Consider the following 14,530-nt stretch of genomic DNA (forward strand, 5'->3'; position numbering starts at 1 on the left):
CCTACGTTCTCAAACTAAACTGGTGCCACTTGCCAGTGTTTGGCCAATATCCCTCCGCACCGTGCCTCTTCATGTACTTATCCAAATGTCTTTTAAACGTTGCATCTGAATGTGCATCCACCACTTCCTCTTTACATTCACTCCACACGTGAAACACTCTGTTTATAAACAAACTTTTCCTGATTCTGTCCGCTCCGTGAATTCATTCCCTTTCCTTTCGGTTGCTGCAAGTCGTAAATTGAAGCCCAGAATGAAAATCATGGAAAATGAGTTGTGAAGAGAGTACCATACACTCAGATGGTTGACAGAATAAGGAGGTTACAGTCTGGAGCAAACTCAATCTTCATTCAGAGAGAGCAGCAGCAGCTTCCGAAGCTCATGTTCCAATGTCTGCATTCAGACAATAGGAAGGCTCTGATTGGCAGAAGGACCAGTCACCTTCCGGTCCTCCAGGGCTCCTGACTGACCTCTTTCACTACCCTGTCTCCCAATGATGCAACTTTCAAAGAACTATGTACCTGATTTGGAGATGCCGCTGTTGGACTGGGGTGTGCGAAGTTAAATTTCACACAATACCAGGTGATACTCTAACAGGCTCATTTGTAAGCACTAGCATTTGGAGCACTGCTCTTTCATCAGGTGGTTGTGTCTTATGATCCTGTTCCACAAACACCCAATGAAGAAGCTCGTGCTTCCAAATAAGCCAGTTGGACGATAACCTGGTGTTGAGTTTTAACTTTATCCACCCCAGTCTAACACCGGCACCTCCACATCATGTCTAGTGAACCAAGCACACACTTCTCAGTGCTGCCAGGAAACTATAATGCTGATGACATTGCACTCCTGAAAATTTTACAATTTCTAACAATGCTGGCTACTCATTCACTGCTGCAACCGATACACAACATTGGAAACATAGTACAGGAGACTGTCAGAAATGAGCACAGCAGGTCAGGCAGCATCTGAGGAGCAGAAACATCAACGTTTCTGGCAAAAACCTGAGGAAGGGCTTTTGCCCGAAATGTCAATTTCCCTGGTCCTCGCACACTGCCTGACCTGCAGTGCTTTGCCAGCACCACTCTAATCTTGACTCTGATCTCCAGCATCAGCAGTTCTCACTTTCACATGTAAAATGAGCAGTTTAAAACAAAACCCTGTTACAGTTTAAAGCTCTCAGTGAGAGTCTGAGCTCAGTGTGAAGTTCAGGTAATCTTTATTGTGACCCAACTTTGTTACAGCTTCAGAATCTCCCAGCAGAAAAGCGTAGAAAAAGTAGCAATGTTTTAAAAAATAGCTCAAGGTCAAAGTGCAACCCCTCACTTTCTTCATTATTGGTCACCACTGAGTCGTCCCTTTGTAACTGCATCCTTGGTACAGCCTTAACCTGGAGGAAGTATTGCCTCACTCAGCAATTTCAACCTGTATTCCAATCAAGTTGGATGAGCAGCGTAGAGTCCACCAGACTGTTGTGGGGCTGGAGTCACGTGTAGGCCAGACCGGGTAAAGGATGCAGCTGAGACGACTGCTCGAATAACTGCTCAAGTCTTCCCTAAAAAAGAACTGAGTGAATCAGATGGGGGTTTTCTTCCACCCCCACCCCACCGACAATGGTTTCACCGTTAGATTCTGAACTCCAGATTTCTGACCAAATTCGAATTCCACCATCTGTCGCGGTGGGAATCGAACTCGGGAGCCACTGGAACTGGGTTGATAGTCCAGTTAATAAAGGCACTCGGCCGTCATTCTTTCAATCCCCTGCAATGCCACATGATCCCGCTGGTGGCTCCGCAGGTGGGAGGAGCAGTTGAAGGCCTCTCCCCTGCGTGGACTCACGGTGCCTCAGCAGGGCAGAGGCCTGGAAAAAGGCCTACCCCCACACTGTGTAGGGGAACGGCCTCTTCCCCCGTGTGGACCCACTGGTGGATCAGCAAGAAGGAAGCCTGGGTAAAGGCCTACCCGCACTCTGGGCAGCTGAAGGGCCTCTTCCCCTGTGTGGACCCGTTGGTGCCTCAACAGGTTGGAGGATTCACGGAATGTCTTTCTGCACTCTGGGCAGTTGAAGGGCCTCTTTCCCCCGTGTGGACCCACCGGTGCCTCAGCAGGGCAGAGGCCTGGGTAAAGGCCTTCCCGCACTCAGGGCAGCTGATTCCCTGCTGTGACTACACTGTGCCTGGATTGTTGACTGGCTGGGAGATTGTGGATTGAGGCTTGATTGACTGAATGTTTGTTTAACCCAGAAGGTGTAGAAGGGGGGTGTTCAGAGCTTCAACAGACATCCAGCAGAGCTGAGAACAGACAGACATCCACATGCCTTTTAAATGTTGTAATTGTGCCAGCCTCTACCACTTCCTCTGGCAGTTCGTTCCATACATGCACCACCCTCTGAAGTGGTTGCCACTCCAATCTCTTAAATCATTCCACTCTCACCTCAAACATATGCCTTCTAGTTTTGGACTGCCATACCCTGGGGAAAAGACCTTAGGGTTTCCCCTCTATCCATGGCCCTTACAAAGGTCTATTAAGGGCAAAGCATCTTTGAAAGCTGCTCTGAAACTCCAGCCTTCACAATCACACTTCTGCTCTCACCGAAGATGATTAGAGTTATATAGAACCGAATCAGACCCTTTGTCCATCCACACATCATTCCTGATGAAGTACTCGGGACCGAAATGTCGACTCTCCTGGTCCTCAGATGCTGCCTGACTTACCACCTTTTTCAGCACCACACTTTGACTCTAATCTCCAACATCTGCAGTTCTCACTTTCTCCACATCCCAAAGTATCACCATTTAAACAATACATCTCCTTCCTGCTTTTTTGTTTAATAGCAAAGACTATAACTTCACATTGAGATACTGCATTTGCCACGTGTTTGTAAATTGTGGTCTTCTCGACTTCCGGGAGACTCAGCATAAACTTGGGGAACGGATTGGCGAGCATCACAGCTGGGTCCGCAGAGGCTGACCAGACCTCCCAGTCACCATCGATTTTAATTCCCCTTCCCACTCCCTTTCTGACAAGAACATCATAGGCTTCCTCTATTGCCACAACAAACCAAACCGCAAATTAGGGAACAACACCCCATCTTCCGCCCGGGCAGACTACAGCCTGCAGGACCCAACATCGAGTACTCCAATTTCAAATAACCTCCCTTTCCATCACCCGACTCCCTTCTCAGCCCCATGCCCCTCACTACCACTCCTTCCTGCCACCAACCTGATTTCTTCCACCCAATGATTAATCTGACCGATTCTTCACCTATCCCCACTTTAGCCCCCGGTCCTGGTACCCATCCCCAGTCCTGACGAAGGGTTACACCCGAAATATCGACTTCTACACCTCGTGATGCTGCCTGATTTGCTGTGCCCTTCCAGCCTCCTGTCTGTCTATTTTGCCAATTGAGACACAGACCTCGATCACTTTTCCATAGTCCGTCCCCTCCCTGGGTTCAATCCCTTTCCTTTCAGTTGCTGTAAGTCAACAATTGAACTCCGGAAAGAAATAGAAATGGCAAAGGGGACGAGAAAAGAGAGTGCTGTACTCACAGATCTTAGACAGAGGAAAGAATTTGCAGTCTGGGTGAAGCTCAATGTTGATTCAGAAAGAGGAGCAGGAGTAGCAGCTTCAGAAATTCATGGTCCAACTTCCGCATTCAGACAATGGGGTGGCTCTGATTGGCAGGAGGACCAGTTTTGTTTTGGTCCTCCACGGTTCCCTATTGGACCATCAAAGGAAGGTTGCGCGCCATTTTTTGCGGAAAGCGATGAGCATGCCCAGTGTTTAGCTGGCACCGGTGGGCATGTGCACTGCGTTACTGACACCGGGAAACATGCGCAGTATGCTCACTAGGGATGCTGGTGTTCCTGTCAGATTTTAAGAGTCCAAATGCCAATACGACAAAAAAGGGGTCGAGCTACAATTTGTTTTTCCCTGTGATTCGACATTGTATTGTTTTTGCATTCTGTCTGGCTGCTCAACTTTTGTATGTCTTTTCCCCACGTTGCGCGAGTCCAGAAGTGGAGGGCATGGGTTTAGGGTGAGAGGGGAAAGATTTCTGAGGGGCAACCTTTTTGCACAGAACGCTGGTGGGGGTCAGCCAGAGGAAGTGGTGGAGGCCAGTACAATGATAATATTTAAAATGCATCTGGATGGGGATATGAATAGGACAGATTCAGAGGGATAAGGGGCCAAATGCTGGCAAATGGGTGACTAGATTAATTTAGGATATCTGGTCGGCATTGACCGAAGGGTATGTTTCTGTGCTCTGTGACGCTATTTCTAGATAGTTGGAACCAACTTCACAAGACTCGGACTAGGCCATTCACCCCTTACAGTCAAGATCAGAGTGGTGTTGGAAATCACAGCAGGTCAGGCAGCATCCAAGGAGCAGGATAATCGATGTTTCAGGCAAAAGCCTCGAATGCTGCTTGACCAGCTGTGCTTTTCCAGCACCACTCTAATCTTGACTCTAATCTCCTGCATCTGCAGTGCTCATTTTCGCCCATTCACCCCTTCCAGCCTGTCCTGAGCGGTGGCCTGACTGCGTTTACTTCAGTGAAAGAATCAGACAGATTTCAGCAGCTCTTTTAAAAAACTTGAACACGCTTTCTGGCTTTAACGATGTTTCTGAAGATATCATTTTAGGTTTAGGGTGTAGGTTTGATATCCAGACGTTTCATCAACTGGCTAGGTAACATCTTCAGTGGCGACGCCAAGTGAAGCAAAGCTGTTGTCTCCTGCTTTCTATTTATATCTTTCTCCTGGATGGGGTTCCTGGGGTTTGTGGTGATGTCATTTCCTGTTCGTTTTCTGAGAGGCTGATAGATGGTATCTCAGTCTATGTGTTTGGTTATGGCGTTGAGGTTGGAGTGCCAGGCCTCTAGGAATTCTCTGGCAAGTCTTTGCTTAGCCTGCCCCAGGATAGATGTGTTGTCCCAGTCGAAATGATGTTTTTTTTCATCCATGTGGAGGGCTACGAGGCCTGGCACTCCAAGCACAACACCATAAACAAACACATAGATCTACATGCCATCTATCAACCCCTCAGAAAACGAACGGGAAATGACATCACCACATACCCCAGGAACCCCATCCAGGAGAAAGATATAAATAGAAAGCAGGAAACACAGCTTCGCTTCACTTGGAGGTCGCCACTGATGATGTTACCTAGCCAGGTGATGAAACATCTGGATATCAAACCTACAGCCCAGCGAGCAAACCTACACCCTAAACCTCAACCTGAGCTACAAACCTTGCAAAAATCATTTTAGGTATTCTCAATTTTGAAGATCAGCCATTTATCACCCCTCCCAACTCCCAGGTAGAGTCATTACTATCCCTTATCTCTCTCTCTCTCTCTGTTCTTTGAAGGGCTTGATACAGCGGTCAAAGATGGTTCGAGGCTTGAGAAAGGACGGGTGTGGTGGGGGCTGGGGAGAATAGAGACCAAAAGGATGGGGGACAGAGAGAGAGAGAAAATGGCAGTCAGAGGGTGGGGGTAGAGAGAGAGAATGAGTGGGGTTGATAGAGAGATTGAGTGGGGAAGAGAGAGTGGACGTGGCGGAGAGGTGGGGAAGGGCAGGGTGTTACTAGGCACACAGATACACAAGATGGCTACTGAGCCATCAGTTGGCCAACTTGACACACAAGATGGCCGCTGGATCACAATATGGAGAGAAACAGCAGAGCAGATACAGACACTGCCTGGGGCCACCAGAATGCCAGCACAATCGACTCACAACCCAGGTGATTAGTTTAAGGCGGGTGGGGGAGAGAATACACATGAGTAATGAACACTGCCCGCTGAAGTGTCTGGGTCCAGCCAACACCTCTTATAGAAGTGTCAGCGGAGCAGGTAAGGGCTGTTTGGCAGGGGCTGCTTGAAGGCTCGGTGACGTTTGTTTAACGGTTTAAATTTGAAAGTTTTTTTTTAAAAAGCGCGAAGCGGATCTGGAAGTTGGTGTAGCGTAAGCTTACCTGGGTAGGTTTCTTTCCATATAAAAGCACGCAGGAGAGGAACCCGAGGCACTACAGAGGTGCCTAACCTAATAATAAGAACCGTTGTGGTAAGTAGGTAAGTGCTGCATTTTGCTTGTTCTATTCTTGGACCTAGTTTGTTTTTAAAAGGTTACTTTTAGAGGGATGGCAGTGAAGGCAGTGCAATATTCCTCTTGCAACATGTTTGAGGTGAGGGATGCCATGGTCGTCCCTGCTGATTACTCTTGCAGGAAGTGCACCCATCTCCAGCTCCTCGAAGACCATGTTAGGGAACTGGAGCTGGAGTTGGATGAACTTAGGATCATTCGGGAGGCAGAGGGGGTCATAGATCGGAGCTTTAGGGAAGTAGTAACTCCAAAGATTGCAAACAGATGGGTGACAGTGAGGGGGACTGGGAAGAAGCAGCCAGTGCAGGGACCCCTGCGGCCGTTACCCTCAAGAACAAGTATACCATTTTGGATACTTGTGGGGGGGACGACTTACCAGGGGTAAGCAATGGGGTTCAGGCCTCTGGCATGGAGCCTATCCCCGTTGCTCAGAAGGGAAGGGTGGAGAAGAGCAGAGCAATAGTTCGGGGCACAGATAGGCGGTTCTGTGGGAGCGAGAGAGACTCACGTTTGGAATGTTGCCTCCCAGGTGCAAGGGCACGTGACGTCTCTGATCGTGTTTTCCGGATCCTTAAGGGGGAGGGGGAGCAGCCTGAAGTCGTGGTCCACATTGGCACAAACGACATAGGTAGGAAGAGGGTTGAGGATGTTAGGCAGGCTTTCAGGGAGCTAGGTTGGAAGCTCAGAGTTAGAACAAACAGAGTTGTTGTCTCTGGTTTGTTACCCGTGCCACGTGATAGAGAGTCGAGGAATAAGGAGAGAGAACAGTTAAATGTGTGGCTACAGGGATGGTGCAGGAGGGAGGGATTCCGGTATCTGGATAACTGGGGTTCTTTCTGGGGAAGGTGGGACCTCTATAAACAGGATGGTCTACACCTGAACCTGAGGGGCACCAGTATCCTTGGGGGAAGGTTTGCTAGTGCTCTTCAGGGGGGTTTAAACTAATTCTACAGGGGCATGGGAACCTAGACTGTAGCTTTAGAGTGCAGGACCTGGAGTGTAGGGAGGTTAGGAACATGGCATCAATCTCAAAGGAGGGTGCCTGTAAACAGGAAAGTGGCTTGAAGTGTGTATACTTCAATGCAAGAAGTATATGAAATAAGGTAGGTGAACTTGCAGCATGGATTGGTACCTGGGATTTCGATGTTGTGGCTATTACGGAGACATGGGTAGAACAGGGACAGGATTGGCTGTTGCAGGTTCCAGGGTTTAAATGTTTTAGTAGGGTCAGAGGTGGGGGTAAAAGAGGGGGAGGTGTGGCATTGCTTGTCAAAGATAGTATTACAGCGGTGGAAAGGACGATGGATGAAGACTCGCCATCTGAGGTAGTTTGGGCTGAGGTTAGGAATAGGAAAGGTGAGGTCACCCTGTTAGGAGTTTTCTACAGGCCTCCTAATAGTCCTAGAGACGTAGAAGAAAGGATTGATTCAGGAGAAGAGTGAAAGTAATAGGGTGGTTGTTATGGGGGACTTTAACTTTCCAGATATTGACTGGGAAAGCTATAGCTCGAGTTCGTTAGATGGGTCGGTGTTTGTCCAATGTGTGCAGGAGGGTTTCCTGACACAATATGTAGACAGGCCAACAAGAGGTGAGGCCATACTGGATTTGGTTCTGGGTAACGAACCAGGCCAGGTGTTAGAATTGGAGGTAGGTGAGCACTTTGGGGACAGTGACCACAATTCGGTGACTTTTACTCTAGTGATGGAGAGGGATAAGTGTGCACTGCAGGGCACGAGTTATAGCTGAGGGCAGAGAAATTATGATATGGTGAGGCACGACTTAGGATGCGTGGCTTGGAAAAGTAGGCTTCAAGGGAAGGGCGCAATTGATATGTGGAGCTTGTTCAAGGAGCAACTATTGAGTGTTCTTGATAAGTATGTACCTGTCAGGCAGAGAGGAAAGGGTCGTGTGAGGGAACCGTGGTTTAATAAGGAATTGGAATCCCTTGTTAAAGGGAAGAGGGCGGCCTATGTAAAGATGAGGTGTGAAGGTTCAATTGGGGCGATTGATAGTTATAAGGTAGCCAGGAAGGATCTGAAGAGAGAGCTAAAAGCAGCAAGGAGGGGACATGAAAAGTTCTTAGTTGGTAGGATTAGGGAAAACCCAAAGGCTTTCTATAGGTATGTCAGGAATAAAAGAATGACTAGAGTAGGAATAGGTCCAGTCAAGGATAGTAGTGGGAAGTTGCGTGTGGAGGCTGAAGAGATTGGGGAAGACACTGAATGAATACTTTTCGTCAGTATTCACTCAGGAACAGGACATTATTGCCGATGTGAATACTGAGTCACAATTTATTAGAATGGATGGCTTTGAGGTATGTAGGAAAGAGGTGTTGGAAATCCTGGAAAGGGTGAAAATAGATAAGTCCCCTGGGCCTGATGGCATTTATCCTAGGATTCTCTGGGAAGCAAGGGAGGAGATTGCAGAGCCATTGGCCTTGATTTTTATGTCCTCAGTGTCTACAGGAATAGTGCCAGAAGACTGGAGGATAGCAAATGTGGTTCCCTTGTTCAAGAAGGGGAGTAGGGATAACCCTAGTAACTATAGGCCGGCGAGTCTCACTTCTGTTGTGGGCAAAAGTCTTAGAGAGAATTGTAAGGGATAGGATTTATGAACATCTGGATAGGAATAATGTGATCAAGGATAGTCAGCATGGTTTTGTGAAGGGTAGGTCGTGCCTCACAAACCTTATTGAATTCTTTGAGAAGGTGAATAAGGAGGTGGACGAGGCTAAAGCGGTAGATGTGGTGTATATGGATTTTAGTAAGGCGTTTGATAAGGTTCCCCATGCTAGGCTACTGCAAAAAATACGGAGGTATGGCATTGAAGGTGAGTTGGAGGTTTGGATTAGGAATTGGCTGGCTGGAAGAAGACAGAGGGTAGTAGTTGATGGAAAAGGTTCATCTTGGAGTGCAGTTACTAGCGGTGTTCCGCAAGGATCTGTTTTGGGACCATTGCTGTTTGTCATTTTTATAAATGACCTGGAGGAGGGGCTAGAAGGTTGGGTGAGCAAGTTTGCGGATAATACGAAAGTCGGTGGAGTTGTTCACAGTGAGGAAGGATGTGGCAGGTTACAGCGGGATATCGATAAGCTGCAGAGCTGGGAAGAAAAGTGGCAAATGGAGTTCAATGTAGGTAAGTGTGAAGTGATTCACTTTGGTAAGAGTAACAAGAAGATGGGGTACTGGGCTAATGGTTGGATACTTGGTAGTGTGGATGAGCAGAGGGATCTAGGTGTCCATGTACACAGATCTCTGAAAGTTGCCATCCAGGTAAATAGTGCTGTGAAGAAGGCATATGGCGTACTGGCTTTTATTGGTAGAGGAATTGAGTTCCGGAGTCCTGAGGTCATGTTGCAGATGTATAAGACTCTGGTGCGGCCGTATCTGGAGTATTGTGTGCAGTTTTGGTCGCCATACTATAGGAAGGATGTGGAGGCACTGGAACGGGTGCAAAGGAGGTTTACCAGGATGTTGCCTGGTATGGTAGGAAGTTCGTATGAGGAAAGGCTGAGGCACTTGGGGCTGTTTTCATTGGAGAAAAGAAGGTTTCGGAGTGACTTGATAGAGGTGTAGAAGATGATTGGGGTTTAGATAGGGTTGACCATGAGAATCTTTTTCCACGTATGGAGTCAGCTATTACGAGGGGGCATAGCTTTAAATTAAGGGGTGGTAGGTATAGGACAGGGTAGACTCTTTACTCAGCGAGTCGTGAGTTCATGGAATGCCCTGCCAGTAGCAGTGGTGGACTCTCCCTCTTTATGGGCATTTAAACGGGCATTGGATAGGCATATGGAGGATAGTGGGCTAGTGTAGGTTAGGTGGGCTTGGATCGGCGCAACATCGAGGGCCAAAGGGCCTGTACTGCGCTGTATTTTTCTATGTTCAATGTCTTTGGGATGGATCCAAAACTTACTTCGTTAATGATTGAAAATACTTTGACCTCTGGAACTGCCTGCCAGAGAGTGTGTTGGAGTCAGATTCAATTATGGATCATTAAACTGAAAAGGAAAGCAAGGTACTGTAGTGGATGTCAGAATATGAGTTTCCTGATTGGGACTGTTCACTTGCTCCTGTTACTATTTCAGGTTGCTAACTTTTCGTTAGCATCCTGCACATGTTGGGAATTTTTCTCCTTTCTAGTATCTCAGTGACAAATCTAGTTTATGAATTGTTCCTATGATATCTCATGTTTATGATATTCACAGTGTTGTGTGTCCAAGTGAGGAAAAACAAACTGTTCATCTTAAATATTTGATTTTAAACAATGGAAATAAAATTAATGTTTGGTAAACACAACTTGCTGTGTAGTAAGATCATCAGAAATAGGAATGGGAGTAAGTAATTGACCGTCTTTCATTTATCTAAATTCTCTTTCCTGCACTTGTTTTTTCATGACTTCATCTGCTGCAGTGACTACACTCCAAAAGCTTGTGATTTCAACATAAGAGCATAAGAACTAAGAGCAAGAGTCGGCCTTCCGGCCCTTCGAGTCTGCTCCACCACTCAATAAGATCATGACTAATCTTTTTGTGGACTATGCTGCACTTACCTGCGTTTTCACCATATCCCTTAATACTTTTATTTTTCAAAAACGTATCTACTGCTTCTAGTGATTGCTGAAGTAATGTCAAATACTTCCCTGGGCAAGGAATTCCATAGATTAACAACCCTCTGGGTGAAGAAGTTTCTGCTCAGTTCAGTTTTAAACCTGCTTCCTCTAATCTTGAGGCCATGCGCTCTTATCCCAGTCTCACCTACCAATGCAACATCCTATTTCTACTTCTTTCATAATTTAATATATTTCTGTAAGATCCCCTCCAAACAAACCTGCTGGACTATAACCTGGTGTCATGTGACTTATGACGAAAACATTTGTTGTTCCGCATCCTCATAGCAGTGGGATTTCAGGGCTCGAAGATAGGGACACTACCACTGCGCCATAAAAAACCTCTGCAGCAAATAGGTCCTCTTCTAGTGAATGAATGGGGAGAGGTTTCTTCTCAACATGGGATACAAATATTATACCCTCAGAGCCCATTACACAAAAATGAGCCCTCTTCGATTGAATGAATGGATGCGGAGGTGCCAGAGTTGAATTGGTTGATAACGTTAAAAATCACATCTTCCCCCTGAATATGTGACACTACCGCTATAGCCCCAGAGCCCGTTGCAGTAAATTGGGTCATCTGCTGTTGAATGAATGAACGGGAATGAAAAGGGTGGATACACTGACGTGATTGTGAAATTCTCCACCAATCCCAAAGCTTGTGGTTGGTACCGACTAATCGGAGAGAGATATTGCAGAGGGTGGGACCAACACGACGCACAAAGCCAGCCGCCATTGGTCAGGTGGAGTAAGGTGCGCTCTGATTGGAGGGGACGCGAATGACGCGCGTCACTGAAGGAGGAGACGGAATGAAGAAGAAAAACAAAGATGGCGGCGCGAGGCTGCGGTTTTCTCATCGACTCAGCGGGCGGTTTCTGACGGAGGGAGGGGGCAGACAGGCATCGTTTACCTCAGAAAATACCTTTAAAATACATTTCAAATGAAAGCCAGAACTTTTCAAACAAAAGTTGTGAAGAAAAGGAGACAGTCCCCGGTGGCGTTTATTGTTTATTTTTGTATAATTCCCGGGGCCCGGGAAGGGGGAGGTGACAGTTATCGGGTGAACGAGAAAACAAATTAAAAATGTCGGCGGTGGAAGAGAGAGAGTCGGCGCCCCCGGCTTCTTCGGCGGCGGCCGGAGCCCAGGAGCTCAACAACCCCCCGGAGCTGGAGGAAGGTCCGAGCTCCAAGAAGCGTGGGGTCCGGCTGGAGGCTGGATTTGCTCAAGGCTTGTATCTATTAACTTATTTAAATGGTACCTACTGTATGGGGCTATGGTTTACATTAAAACCGGAGGATCATGTCAGAGTGTTTGTTTATATTGAGCAGTTGTAGTTGGTAAAATACACTCCCTGGAGGAGCACCTTCTATGATGCTGCATTTCTTGCCTTCTGCCCTTCCCCCATTTGTTATCTCTCATCTTGATTTTACTTTTTTTTTGGTCAAATTTAATTTCATATTAATGAGAGTTGGTGTTCACTGTGTGTTATTAATTTGTTTGTTGAATTACGGAAAAAAAAAAATTAATGGTGTCATGTCATTTCTGATGTCAGAGTTTGACATTGAATGTGCAGATGTGAATACCAATAAGTTGTGAAAATAAATCAAGAACTTGTGGTTCTAAAAAAAAAGCAGTTCACTGATATTAATGGCATTGTCTCATTTGAGGATGATGATTTGAGTCTGACCAACAAACCGTTTCATGTAGTCACCCAATTTAATTAAAATTTTCTTTAACTTAATTAAAGAAAATAACCCTGGCAGGCTAAAATTTGTACAATTTGTTTATAAGATTTATTTATATGTCCCTTGCTCTCGATGTGGTCTCTGCCACATTGGGGAGACTGGACGCCAACTTGCAGAACATTTCAGGGAACAGCTCTGGGACGCCAAAACGAAACGACCCCACCGCCTTGTGGCTGAACGCTTTAACTCCCCCTCCCAATCCGTCAAGGACACGCAAGTACTCTGGTGCCTTCCCCTCCAAGCTCTAGCTACCTGACGCTTGGAGGAAGAACATCTTGTCTTCTGCCTTGGGACCCACCAACTACATAGGAGCAATGTAGATTTCACCAGTTTCCTTATTTCCCCTCCCCTCCCCCCACACCACACACCTTGTCCCAGATCCAGAGTTGAAAAATGTGGTGCTGGAAAAATGCCTCGAGGCCATGCCTCTAGGAATTCCCTGGCTGTTCTCTGGCATGGCACTCATCCACAGATTCTATCAACAAACACATTGACCTGGACCCAATATACCGGCCACTGCAGCAGACAGTTGGAACTGACAACCGGAAGCGGCAGAGACAAACCACTATAAATGCTGGAGGAAACATCACAGAAGCGCTTCACAAGAGGCTCCCAAGCACTGAGGATATCACCTAGACAGGAGATGAAACGTCTGCAACAAAAATTCCCAGCTCGGCGAACAGAACCACAACAATGAGCACCCGAGCTACAACTCTTCTCTCAAACTTTGAATTGAGCATAGGAGTTGGGACATCCTGTTGCAACTGTCACACGAGCCACACAACACAAGGCATGGTCCTTCTCTGACTTACCATCCCTTGGAATATCGGGGGGAAGACACCCCTTTAATTGTAACATTCAGAAAATATGCCTTATTTCAACAAAAATGTGCTGTGCTCACAGATGTTTGGACAGAGAAAGGGAGTTGCAGTCTGGAGTGAAGCTCAACCTTCATTCAGAAAGAGAGGAGCAGCAGTAGCTTCAGAAGCTCACCGTCCAACTTGCGCATTCAGACAATAGGGGGGCTCTTCTGGGCAAAATCTGGAAATGATTCCTTATCCTGGGAGGGAGAGAGAAAGGGGGAAGCACTGTTCACTTGCAACAACGGGAGGCAGTATGAATACAAGCAGGGAGCAGACTCTGCAAAAGTCAGTTTCAGTCGGCTTCTTCTGAAATATTGTGTGCAATCCTGGTCTCCCTCCTATAGGCAGGATGTTGTGAAACTTGAAAGGATTCAGAGAAGAGTCACAAGGCTGTTGCCAGGGTAGGAGGGTTTGAACCACAAGGAGAGGCTGAATAAGATGGGGCTGTTTTCCCTCGAGCATCGGAGGCTGAATGTGTGTTTTTTAAAGAGGTTTATAAAAACTTGAGTGTGGATGGGGTGAATAGACAAGGTCTTTTCCCTGGGATATGGGGAGTGCGGAACTAGAGGGCATAGGTTTAGGGCGAGGGGGGAAAATTTAAAAGGGACCTTGCAGTCAACCTTTTTTTTGCAGAGGGTGAAGCGTGTATGGAATGAGCTGCGGAGGAAGTGGTGGAGGCATCTGGATGGTTATATGCAAAGGAAGGGTTTAGAGGGATATGGACCAAGTGATGGCAAATGGAACTAGACTAATTTTGGATATCCGGTCGGCATGGACAAGTTAGATTGAAGGATCTGTTTCTGTGCTTTATGTCTCTGACTGTATGACTGGTGAAAAGCGTTGGCATTCGTCGAAACATTTATGCAACAGAAAATTATAAGAGGGTAAAGATAAGCCTCACGTCATTGATCCATGAATCCCGGTGTAGTATGGATGTATTTCCAGTAATAGAGTCAGTATGGCATGGAAGGAGTCCAAAACGACGGCTTCTTTTACAAAAAGTCACACTTAAAACTTAAATCTGAGTCTTCTGGAAATGTAAGACAACCGTGCGTTAATATAAGACAGATAAGTCTGGGGTATATGTGACATATTTAATGGAATGTTTATGGCTCTAAAAGCCTGATTTGCAGTTGTTTCTGGGCTCATAATATTGCACTGCAGCATATTGTATATCTTCAGTAAGAACGTCAATACCGCATGATAGAT

The sequence above is a fragment of the Chiloscyllium plagiosum genome, unplaced genomic scaffold (assembly GCF_037043375.1).
Source record: "Chiloscyllium plagiosum isolate Xiang-an unplaced genomic scaffold, Cpla_swu_hap1 HiC_scaffold_27, whole genome shotgun sequence".
In the NCBI taxonomy this organism is placed as follows: Eukaryota; Metazoa; Chordata; class Chondrichthyes; order Orectolobiformes; family Hemiscylliidae; genus Chiloscyllium; species Chiloscyllium plagiosum.